The 12,226-nt window shown below is 45.8% G+C and overlaps 1 long non-coding RNA gene across 13 annotated transcripts in view; it reads left to right on the top strand.

The window, feature by feature from the left end:
- The window catches only part of LOC113997095, a 313,930-nt gene that overhangs the window by 266,950 nt on the left and 34,754 nt on the right, over window positions 1-12,226 (top strand). For 12 of the 13 annotated variants that reach the window (XR_005566645.1, XR_005566654.1, XR_005566655.1 and 9 more), the window contains 2 exons: window positions 2,697-2,743; window positions 6,220-6,304. This is a non-coding gene — a long non-coding RNA (uncharacterized LOC113997095). Of the gene's footprint in view, window positions 1-2,696; window positions 2,744-6,219; window positions 6,305-9,450; window positions 9,559-12,226 lie in introns of all 13 variants that reach the window. The other variant, XR_005566647.1, reaches the window with a different exon arrangement.

The raw sequence follows: 12,226 nt of genomic DNA, 5'->3' as shown, positions 1-12,226 counted from the left end.
CATTTCTGAGCTAAGTATCAACTCCTCTGCTGGAGAAGGATGTCTAGAGGACAACTAGCAAGGAGAGGTTTAAGGGGTAGTCAGCAGGCTATTATTGTTGCTTTGGAATACTCCAGATGGGCCTCTGGAGATGTTCTGGGGAGCCGCTCTTTGGAGCTTGTGCAGCTCACCTGAGTTCAGGCCAGCACATGCAGCCCCTGGCTAGAGTGAGCTGGAAAGGCAACCTGCTATGGGTCAGCCTTGACACTTCCTTTTGCCTTATTATGCTCTTTTTTGGTCATTTTGGGGTTGGCTTCAGGTGGCAGTGGCACCATTTACCACCCAGCACCTCATGCTGCTGCTCACCCTCCAAACATCTCAAGTGTTCTGGTCAGTGGCACAAGAAATTGTGTTTACATCTTCTCTGAGAGACATCCAGAACTAAGTGGGGAAAAATGGCCAGAACAACTCAGTGCTTTTGGCTTATTGTTTGAATATTTAAAGACATTGCATCTGGAAAGTATTCCATTAATTTGTGGCTAGCACCCATATATCAAATTCATGAGCTTCCAAGTAAACAGCTGTCACTGGAGCTGCCACGGAGGGAAATTGGCACTGGTGGCTTGTGGTGAGCAGAGAGGGAACACGCTGGTACAGACTAATCCAAGGAGGAAACATTAACCCAGATGTGTAGAGGACAATGAATGAATTGTTCCTCAGAGCTCCTCAACTTCTCAGCTGTAGTAACACGAGACACAATTAAGGCTTCACACTATTATATCCACTCACACACACGCACAGAACTGTGCACACCATCACAGCCAGAAGGATGGGGCTGCATCCCGTAGCTGTGCACCGTAAAGCAGCCTCCGAGTCATCCCCACGCACGTGGGAAGGGGCACTTGTGTTTGAGGGAGAGAGGAGGACACTGTCATGTTGGTGGCCAATCTGTCTTCAGGCTGGCTGGGTCGTGTAGCTGTCATTTGATGTTTGCCCAGCTGGAAACACCAATGTTCATGGCATCCTCAAGGAAGACGTGGTAGAGCTGGACCCATCCAGGCCTTGGTGCAGCAGGGAGTGCATGGGGTGCTTGCCACAAAACTTCAGATACTTTGGGACTGTTGGCGGTGCCGGAGGCCTCGGCTGGAGCTGTGATTTCCAGTACAAGCAGCTCAGAGCAATGCCAGAAGTTCCACCTGAATCCAGGGGAAGTGCTGAGGTGAGGATTCGGCCTCGGTTCCCAACACTGCCAGTGTTGGCAGAGCTGTTTGTCATGTGGCCCAGGGCGGGGGGGGGGGGCCTGGTGTCCTCAACTGCTTGTTTGACCTGTCTGGTTTCCATGTGGTACTCAAGTAAATGAACCAATTAATTAAGAGGAATTGTGTACATGGAAATGGGACAGAGATGATATCACTATTTATGTTTTCTTGGGAGGGGCGTTATGGAAGTGCTGAAAAACCCCATGGCGAGATCGGGGTCTCTGGGGTGGGTGTGATGGGGCATCTGGGGAGGTTCCAGCTGAAATGGAGGAAGGCAGTTTCCCACCCTCTTTCCAGAAGGGAGAATCTGAGGCTGAGGGAGATGAGGGGAGTCCCCTGAGGAGGTGACCGTGTCAATCCCAGGGGACGCATGGATGACACAGGAAGGAAGGGAAAACAGTTTCCCCCTGCTGCTCTGACATGTGCTGTCGGTGCTCTGGCACTCCACGGGGCTCGGGATTTACCTTCTGTTTACTAACCAACCCAGAGTGGGTTTGAACTGGTGACCTAAAGGTGAAAGGCTCTGCATCTTATTAGAATTACTGTGAGCTGCTCGATGAGTCCCCCATGGCAGTTAAGATTTGATTATGGTTCTAGAAAATGTTCAACTTTTACAATTAGTGTCAAAGCAGTGGTAAGCCCCTCTTTGATTCCTGGGTGTAGGCTCGTGCTTTTCTTAACCTCACACATATGCTGGCATATTTACAGTAAGTGCTCAGGGGTTTGTTTTTTTTAATTATTATTTTTTTTATTTTTGAATTAAAAATGAAAGTCCCCCAGGGAAATTATGCAATGGGAAATAGCTACTTCAATAAACTCGACTCACACATTTTATTGATTATGGTAAATTTAATTATTCCATTTAAACTTTGCTTACACACACACAAAAAAAAAACCCTTATCCTTTTCTTCCTGCATGTTTTTTCCTGGTTTTGTATCCCTCTCTACAGACCAAAACTGTACTATGTATTATTTTAAACTTTTTAGAGAAGAAATACTCAAGGCTAAGCTTCTTCCCCTAATTAGAAATTAAAAATTAGAAAACATACCATAAATCTTATTCAAAACATCTTCAAATAGAACTACTAATTGTTAAACTGCAGTAATTATGGCTTTTAATACAGCTCTTTTGCCTCTGCCATATATGACGTGCACCGTTTTTGCTAAGGGAGACAATTATTCAAGTGCAAAGGATGTTAAAAAAACCCAAAACAACAAAGCATGGGCAAAAATAGGAATTTCTCTTATTCAGGACTTCATTAGGTGATACTGTTCATTTTCTTGGTACTCAGATATTGCCCAGAGGTTTTTATCTTATTTGGAGACCTTTGCACTGAGGTTTTTAGAGGTTGCTGCCACAAGGCAGTGAAAGAGCTTCTGGTCCCTGGGTCATCCCTGGGTCTGGAACCTTATTTCCATAGAAACCACTGCTAGTGGGGTTTTTTCTTTCTCTTTCAGGGAGCTGCTGCTGCTGCTTCTGACCTACTGAACTACATTCAATCCAGGTAATCACCTCTTCTCTTCTCAAACTTACAAATGGTCTCTGCTTCCTGGGGAAATGCATTAGTTCACTACCTTGTGACTCTTCCCATGAATTGAGAATGTTCCTGTGGATACAGGTCTGTGGGACTGAGGTCAAAACAACTCACCATGGCTAGAAATTAGGATGTGGGAAGCAGAATTGTCACTGGAGATGAAGAATCAGAAGTAATTCCCAAAGTCTGTGCTCCCTCTTGCATGGGGGGACTATTCAGAGCCAGCCCATCCCTGCACTGAGGTGAATCATGGTTGGGCTCCCTCCTTGAAGCTGCAAAATTCAATCTGGTAAAGGGCTATTTGGGGTTCTGGGAGCTGAGGCTGACCACTTCTGAAAGGTGAGGAAGGACCCAGGGTTTGTTCAAAGCTTTGTTGCTTCCAGATACATCTTTCATCCAAGTTCTTTCATGAGACTGTCAGAGCAGGGCTTGTCTGAATCCCACGGCCAAATCCTCATCTGGGAAGATCTGAAAGGGCCCCTTTCTTTCAAGGGAGCTGCACCCCTTCAGTCAGTGGGGGGAGCCTGGAAGAAGCCTAGCACCCTTCTGGATATCCCTTCTTGGAAAAGGATGGACTGGGCAATACTCCACTGAGACCTTGACACTGTTTTTCACATCCTTTGGTTTCCTGCATTACAGTGTAAGTGGTTCACCATGGGGATACTTGTCCTATGGCTTCATAAAAAAACCAAACCAAAGCTCTGGGATACTCTGCGTCCTCGTAGGTTTCGTATTTATTTGCTTTATTCAAGAAGTATAGCTGGAAATAAGTATTTACATATTTCTAAATGACCTACAGTTAAATATAACCACAATCTGATGTAAACTGGCGAGGCTCCTTTGAATTAAATGGATTCACTCCAGCTTGCACCAGATGAGGATTAGGCCCCAAGATTCATGCAAGCCCAGTTGTGATGACTGTGAAAAGAACTCAGATTAAAGATGGGTTTGGAAGCAATCAAACCAAATCATGAGCCTGGCTGATTTCATTTGTTTCCCTGGCAAGTCCTAGATTTCTGAGAATACCACCTTGCTGCAATATGTATTACACCAAATCCTTCCCTCAGTGAGCCCATCGCCACAGCTGTCGCTGTCTGTGCCGTACCTCCCCAGAACAGTCCCTCCCCAGAACTGTCACCACACTTGCTCTGGCTGCCGTGGCGAGGAAACTTCGCCATGTAGCTCATCCCAGACTCAGCTTTTGGCCCGGAGAATTATTCTGCAGATGGGCCAGCCTAGGACACGTGTTCCCGCTGGGATCGGCCTCCGCTCCCCCCTCGCTGCCTCCTTAATGAGAGCGAGCGCTTGGACCAACAAACAGCTCCTCACATGGCAACAAAAGACTCCTTGTCATTACCCAGGCTGGCTCCAAACCGAGTAGAAAAGGGGATTTTTTTGGCAGGGCTGCGGATCACAGAGTCACAATATACAGCTCATCACTGGTGCTGCCAGTGATGCTCTTTGGTAGGTTATAAAAATCACTTCCTTGCTCCTTGCCTCAGTTCCCAGAGCTGTGGGTCGTGGGCTCTGGGAGCATTGGCACACCAGGAGATGTGATGGGTGGTGATATGAGCAATACTCCAAATGGAACCCCTGACAAGAAGGAATTTGGAAATCTGACTTAGGAGTGTAAGAATCACCCCAGAAGAAAAATTCCTCATCCACCCTCCCTCCTGAAAAGTGAGCCCGAGTCCCATTCCTGCTTTTCACAGTCTTGCATAACAATCTACATGAAGACTTGAGGGTGGCAAAGCCAAATGCCTCATGTTGTAAATTTTGAAATGGCACAACTGCAGGGCTCTTGGCATTTTTGTTTTTCCGCTGGATGTTTTCCTCTCAAAGCAAAGTGCACTCAGAAAGGATTCTACTTTGGCAATACAGCATATTTCAAAGGAAGAGATGTGTATTCCTTATATTTAGCCCGTTAACCACATACATATATGGTTGTTCTGAAGTTTTACCAACCATCTCTATTTACTGCTAGTTCAAAGAAAGCAGAATCCAAGTGTCCTGTGGATTCCTTGCTATCCCAACACACACAGACCTCAAGGTTGGAAGGAAGTTGCAGTATTATTTCTTCCTTGCCCTATTATTTTTATCTCCATTTCCAGTGGCAATGACAAGTGCTGTTCCAGTGAGGTGCTGCACACCTTGAGCTCCCATGGAGTCCCTGACAGGAACAAGAATTTCCATAAAGGGATGGATGTACAGGCACCATGGTCAATCCTGGCTGCCTTCCAGCCCATCTCCAAACACGGGAGGAGGAAGGGGATTGCCATAGAGGGAGACCCCGGAGGTTAAGGTGCTCCTGCCAGGGTGCTTTGGGAGCAGGCTTGGGTGGAACATTTTTTGCAGTGCCTTAGTCCTGGTTAGTGCTGAAGATGCCCAGGCACAGCATGCTGATCACCTGCTTCTTTTCACAGCATCACTCTTGCATTTCTCTGACAATAAGTAATTCCTTCCTCTCTCTTTACAAGACTCCCATGATTTCATGGGGGTATAAAAGTCTTGATTTTTCCGCACCTATTCCTGTTCCTTTAGCCTGTTTATTCACTGGTTCATTTTGTACACTGGAAGATGCATTCAATTTTTATGTATTTCCCTTTCTCTGTTTCTTTTTGTTGCTATTAGTTATCTCCAGAAGGAGCAGCCTGGGTGCCTTATCTGCCCAAAGGCACGGGCGTGTGGGTTTCTTGCTTTGCCACCCCTCCACAAGATTTCCTTACATTTGCCTAGAATTTAATCTGTAACACGCTCTGCGGAGCTGGTTCCAAGGAAAAAAGGCTCAACACATGATATCCTCTCTCTTCAGATCCCATTTCCTTCTGCACAGCCCCCATGTGCTGGGCTGGCAGGATGGGTCCCCCCGCTGTGCTGGTTTGACATCATCGCTGTGGTGCCACTGAGCAACATGTGGCAGACAGCTTTGTCACCCAGGACAGCCCAGCAAGCTGGGATGAGCAAACAGCAGCTTCCAGCAGGAATGCTCCTCCTCTTTCTAAGCTGGTCTTTCTTGGAGAGTTGGAAAATAGGAGATTGGGGTTTTTTTTCCCTTCCGTGTGATTCGTGATGTTTGCTGTGGCATAGAGGGACACCAGAAATATGATTTAAAAAGGGTCCTCCAGGGCTATCCTGATGATTTTTTGATTACTGAAAAGGCCCAAGGAAGCTTCAGAGTCCAGCATCAGTGGCTGATCTGCAGCAAACCCAGTGAGGACACCCCTGTACCCTGAGAGCCCTCACCCAGCCCCCTTGGCCACGGAGCCGTCGCGGCTCATTTCTCGGTTGGCCAGAAGCCCCGTCCGTGTCGCTGCAGAGCCCAGGCTTGCCCTGAGACAGGAGCAACTAGTCATGCCCCATCTATCTTACATGCTCTTCCTGAGCACCTCCCAGACTGTACTACATTTATCCTCTTAGCACCTCTGTAATTATCTCTCCTGTAACAGATGAGAAACAGGAGAACATGGAGGTTTTGCAATTTGAGCGGAGCCGTGCAGGAGCTCTTTGGCAGAAGAGGCGGCCTCCCGAGGGGTGAGTAATGTCCTTTTGACAATCCCATTAGATTCCTGTTTGTATCCTTACATCCCCTCCCACAGGCACAAAGTCACTGCTTGAACCTGACCCTTCTGGGGCTGATGGCAGCCATTTCCCATTGTCCTTCCCAGTCCCCAGCACAACTCCCAGACAACAGATCCACAAAGCGGTTCCACTCTGATTCAGTTTGAAGGCTCAAGTCGCATTTATGCCAGCAATGTAAACATCATTTTAGCTTGGCAAATATACAGAAAATTCTCAACAGCTGCAGTGTCCTGCAGAATCATTTTGCCCCAAAGCACGAATGCACTTACAGCTCTATTTGAAGCAATGTGACTGGAAAAGTGAATCAGGTGGCACTTGGCTTTGAATGTATGTATATGGCTTTGAATATATGTGTATGGTCAGCTCTGCTAACCAGATAAATGGTTGAGAAGTTTACCAGGAACCTGACTATGGCTTTAAACCCTGAATGAGCAGCAGCAGTTGAGTGGAGGCAGACAGACAGGGTAAACTCAGGGAGGCACATGCTGAGCTGAGCAGAGGACTCTGTAAAACAGTAGAGCAGTGGAAGCAGATCAGCCAGACTTAGTCTGGCTGCTGAACATCCTTCCTGGAGAGTGAGTCAGCAGCAGGTTAATTAGGCATAGCTAGGCAGGGAGCAGCACTTCTGACAGGAGAGGCTTTAATTGATAGGATCATTTTCAGCACAATAATATTAATTAGTAATTGCGATAGGGAACATGAAGGCAGGTGGAGCACTTTCTGTCAAGGTATTTTTATAAGGAATTAGGCTGTATAAACACCCATTGTAAATACATTGTCCTTGTCAGGTGTAATAACTGCCTTGGCACATAGAGTCTCTGCTCACAATGGAGAGATAATTAAAGACACAACTGCACACTGCGGTGCTTCTCCCAGCTGCTAATTGTGTCACCAGAGAGATCTAAACAATTATATTAGGAAAACACTTGGGCTCTGTTAATAGTAATTTCCAAAATGAGGACAATAAATAGATTGAGAAAATGCTGTGAGCGTGGAGACAGCCTTGGAAAAAGCTAGAGGAAAAACTGTATTTCTGATGCGAACATGGAAATTTGAAATGGGAGTAAGGTGCCTAAACATCTTGGAGGAACTTAGTCCCTGAGCTTTCTGGATCCAAATCCCACCCTAGCCTACAAATAATTTCATATTTCACAGCCTTCACACTTTCCTCAGATGTATGTTCTTGTAGAAGGAGGGCTGAATCCCAAAGACATTACTTAAGGGAAATTTCGATTCATGTCGCTGAACATTCACAACTGATAATCCCGGTAATAATTCCCACGAAAAACTGTGTTATATTACATGTTGTAATTTATGATGTATAGCAAGTATAATATGTTGTATAACTCTGTATTACAGGTCTACATTACATACCTGTAATGTTATGTTCTGGTAATTAAACCAATTAAAGTGCAGTTATGAGCTCATTAAACCCAAGAAATATGAGATGTCAATCAGTTTGGGTTTTATCAAGATAAAATGTTATCAAAGTCAAGTGAGTCACTCCTTCAAACCAAGTGTTCATTTATGTCTCCATTTATGACACACGGACAGACAGCATGATCCAGAAAATGCCTGTATGGACAGATATGACCTGCACTCCCAGACCCTATGGTTGAGCAAACTGCTCCTGGACATTTTTACCCCTTTGGTTTCCCATGATTCATCTGAGTGGGATATTCTGTTGCAGTTGTAGCATTTTAAATATTTCATTATTTAATACTAATATTTCATTATTTAATACTAATTATTTAATAATAATAATAATAATTTATATTATTATTTTAAATATTTAATACCATCACACAGTTCTTTACGGGTCTGATATAAGCAACACACAGCCCCCAGTCAGGTATGTAGGTTTTGTCCCTCAGAGAATGCCAGAATGACTTAGACACTCCGAATTGTCCTGCTGTGGTCAGATGCCTTTTCCCAGGTCCTGCAGTTCCTAAACTGGTCCTTGCCGAGTCAGCAGGTCCAGCTCTCCCTCTCGGCTCAGAGGTGATCCTGACTTAGCTCTTTTGAAGTCACCTGGGACTGGTGCCTGCCTGCCTGGAGCAGAACATTACACTCTGGAATAAATATACTCGGGGCAGAAATCTTCTTCCCACTCAAGTTCTCCCATGACCTTTATGGTGGGGACAAGATTTTGGGCAGAACCTCAGTGCCATCCCAGTCAGTTGCTGGGAGCGTGTTGGCTGGGGCTGAGCGATGGCAATCCTGGGCTTTGTGCCATGGAGGAGGGATTTGGGACAGCCATGCTGGTGATCAGCAGAGGCTGCAGAAGGGAGAGTTCAAATCCTGCAGAAAGGCAGCAGAGGAATGGCAGTGACACAGGGTTAGTGGAACTGGGTCCTGGCTCTCACGCTGTCTGCACTGCTCGGATACATCTCGGGCTGTTGAGGGCAGGGACTGCCTTCATATTATGTTTGTACAGCATCTGAACAGTCATCAGGCCTTGATCCTGACTGTCATCCCTCAGGGGGCTCTAACATCAGCAATAGTAACACTGATGATGATGCTAATGAAAGTCTGATGGTAGTTACTTTTTCATGTGGTCCAGAAAAGCCCCACACCTCAGGTTCAGCTGCTCCAGAGCGGAGAAACTGTTTATGTTTGTATTGTTTTTCTGGAGGGAGGAGAGTGCTTGTGCCCAGAGATCAAGTCCGTGGGGAGAAAAGAGAATTATGGAATGATTTTTCTATTGTGCCTAACGAGATAATGATCAGAAAAAGGAGGAGGGAGAGAGGGAATTGTGGATGATGTTGTTATTACCAAAATGAAAGAATTTGGATATAATCATAGCTGTTAGGGAAATGTGTTTTTAAAGACCTTGAGAGAGGTCATAATGAGAGTTTACTTTGTAGATCTAATCACAGTTTACAAGACCATATGCCAGTTCCCAGTGGTGTCCATAGTGAACAGCAGGACACCAGTAGTTTTCCAGATGTGGCTTCCCCCCCTAGAAGGAGAATAAAACCAGTGAGAAGAACTGGAGTGACCCAGCACTGGGGGAGCCTCTGAACTCCTTTTGACTGGGACGCCCTCACGAGTAGTTTGGTTGTTGCCTGGTAACATTGGCCTAAATTCTTCCACAGAGCAACTGAGCCCACAAGAGTAAAGGACAAACTCGGAGAGGGATCAGAGGTTCTAATTTTATGGAAGTATCCTCATAAAACAGAGCTGAAGCACAACATCTGTCCCAGGTACCTGATGAGTATTTGGAGTCATATCAGTAATGCGGGAGAGGGAAGGATGTTTGGTGCCAGCAGGGCATTACTACCTTGTGAAACGTGCTAGTACAGGGAAGGTCACAATCTCAACTTCTGCCCTAAGCAAACACTTGCAAACACTCACTTATGTAGCCCCCTTTGATCAGATCCTTCCATCACCCACCCCTGGATCTCGGCATTGCCCCAGTGCCACTGCAGCACAAGCACTTTCCAGGTCACAGCAATGGGAGAGCTCACAAGGGACTGTGACATCCCTGGATCTTCTTCCATTTTTGCTTGGAGAGAGTCATGTTTGTGGATGCCTTGCTTTTGGAGGAGTGGACCTGGAAAAGATACCTCAATGGAGGAGAAAAAATGATGTTCCACAGGACGGGAACATGGAATCATTCCTCTTTGGAGGTTGTTCTTGCAGCCTGGCACCCTTGCTCCAGGTTGCTCTTCACCTCTGCCTTGTGTGCGTTGTCCCCTGTTCTGTGACTGCCATCAGCTCAGGGGAAGGAGTTGTCACGGTCTGTTCATGAGACAGCGGTTTCTGATGTCACCCATAACTCATTCATGGCTTTCTCTGGAAGATCAGGGAACAGTCCAAGATCCACAGGAAACCCCCAAGTACCTGCACAGTACCTTCAGCTATGTGTATTCTTACTGAGGTGTGGGCATTGCTTGCACCCTCAGTCACAGTGAACACACTGTCATTTCCAAAGGAAAACAAGGGATTTTGATCCTCACACCATTCTGTGGGAGGAAGGAGGGGAGTTTCCTAAGGAGCTGGAGATGGAAGGAGGGAATTGCAGTCAGCAGCTGTTTATCCCAGGGCAGTGGCACATCACAAGGTGCTTGGCCAAGTGAGCACTGTGTGCCCTCGCTGCCGGCACGGCAGGAGCTGCTGAGCCGAACGGGAGAGCGGCTCCAGCCAGGGCTGTGCCAAGGAGCAGTGTGCTGCTCTCCACGTCGCTAAGGATTGGTCCAAGGACTTGGAGAAGAAAGGGAAAAAGCTCTCATGGGAGATGGTCTGTTTTAATGAGCCCAAACCTCTTCCACAAATTAAGTGAAATATTTTAAAAGGAAACAATATTACTTTGGTTTTATTTGTTTCAGCTACTTAGTTACAGCTCCACGTGGACACAATTAATGGAGGAAATAGAGTATTTTATAAGCCCAGGACTCTGAGATAGATATTTTGTGACCATGTGAAATTCTTTACCCTAATCACCACACATTCCTTGGGAGAAGGTTGTATATTGCTGAAGATTATTAACCTTGGTTCCAAAAATGTGTCTAGTCATTGAATGGCAAAGGTCAAAAAATTGTCGTGGCATTACTCAGTGACAAATTTTGGCCTCCACTTTTCATTAAAGTCCCTGCTGTCCCTCTCTGGCTCAGGTCTGTCCTAATTCTGTTCGAAGTATTCCCCAGCAAGAAGGAGAAAAATGACCTTTCCACTGGAGCTAGTTTTATTTCCCAGATCCCTTTCAGACTCCCCCTGGGACTTGATGTAAACCACTTGGACCTTCAGCACCTCTTTTCTCCGTGTTTCTTATTAATAGAAAGAATATGATTTCCCCTTTATATTTTCATGGCAATGATTCATCTTGTTTTGGTGGTATTTAACACCAGCCCCTCTGCTCTTTGCTGGCCAGAGAATAAAAACAGATTGAGGTAAAACATGGGGATGAATGTTGTTTAGATGAAGAGTTTCATTTTTGCTTTACTCTGCTTTCTTGACAATAGGCAACAACCAAGAAGTCACCCTTAGGAAAAAAAAGAATATTGTTTTTTGATTATTCTGGGGCTGTCTCAAACATCAGAGATGGAACCTCAAAAATACCAGGACTGAGTATCAGGAGTGAGTGTGGCAGCAAGGTGTGATTTCTGGATGGGCACAGCTGCTCAGTTCCTCACATGATACAGGTCTGTGTACCCCATTAATCAGCCAGATTCCACTTCTCCCAGACAGACCTGAATATTCTCCTTTCTGGCCTGCAGAGCAGTGCTGCTGAGCACATCTCACGGCAAAAGGCCCTACACGGAGGTAAACAACGCCTCGTTGGTTCAGTAATCTGTGCAGGTGTCCCAGCAGCAAAGCCCAGCAGTGGAGTAAATAAACAAACAACCCCACTGCCCCTTCCCCTCTGCCACAACAGTAAATTTGGTTTACTGTACACATCACTCTGGGCCGTGCAGAGATGGTGTGAATCCATTAGTAGGGCAAGGGTGAGTGACTTCTGACTTCAGCGACCCTTAAAGTTAATCCAGCATTGTAGGGGCAGAATTAAATGTGATGAGCTCAGAAAGTGTGATAAAACCAGATTTAAGTGCACAGCTGGGCAGCAACCTATAAAGGCAGAATTTAAAACTGTAATAAAAACTTTGTAATCTAATTACGACGGTAGAGTTAAAGGTGAGGTATTTGCAGCATGATTCACATGCACCATGGCTAACCTCTGACATCTTGAATATATTATGTGGTTTCTTCTCTACAGGAGTAATTTTTGAGCTACTCTCTCACACTACATGGCTCCCTGCGTTTTATTCTCGTGCACTGTCTTTGGAGGTTGCAGGACAGGTCAAAACTGCACATCAAAAAGCATGTTGCAAAGCAGCTGCTTTCCTGTACTTCTTGCTTGAGGTGTCTCAGGGC

This window comes from Pipra filicauda, unplaced genomic scaffold (genome assembly GCF_003945595.2).
Source record: "Pipra filicauda isolate LSUMZ 115617 unplaced genomic scaffold, ASM394559v2 scaffold77_size3566232_pilon, whole genome shotgun sequence".
In the NCBI taxonomy this organism is placed as follows: domain Eukaryota; kingdom Metazoa; phylum Chordata; class Aves; order Passeriformes; family Pipridae; genus Pipra; species Pipra filicauda.
This window is presented reverse-complemented; position numbering and strand designations above follow the sequence as displayed.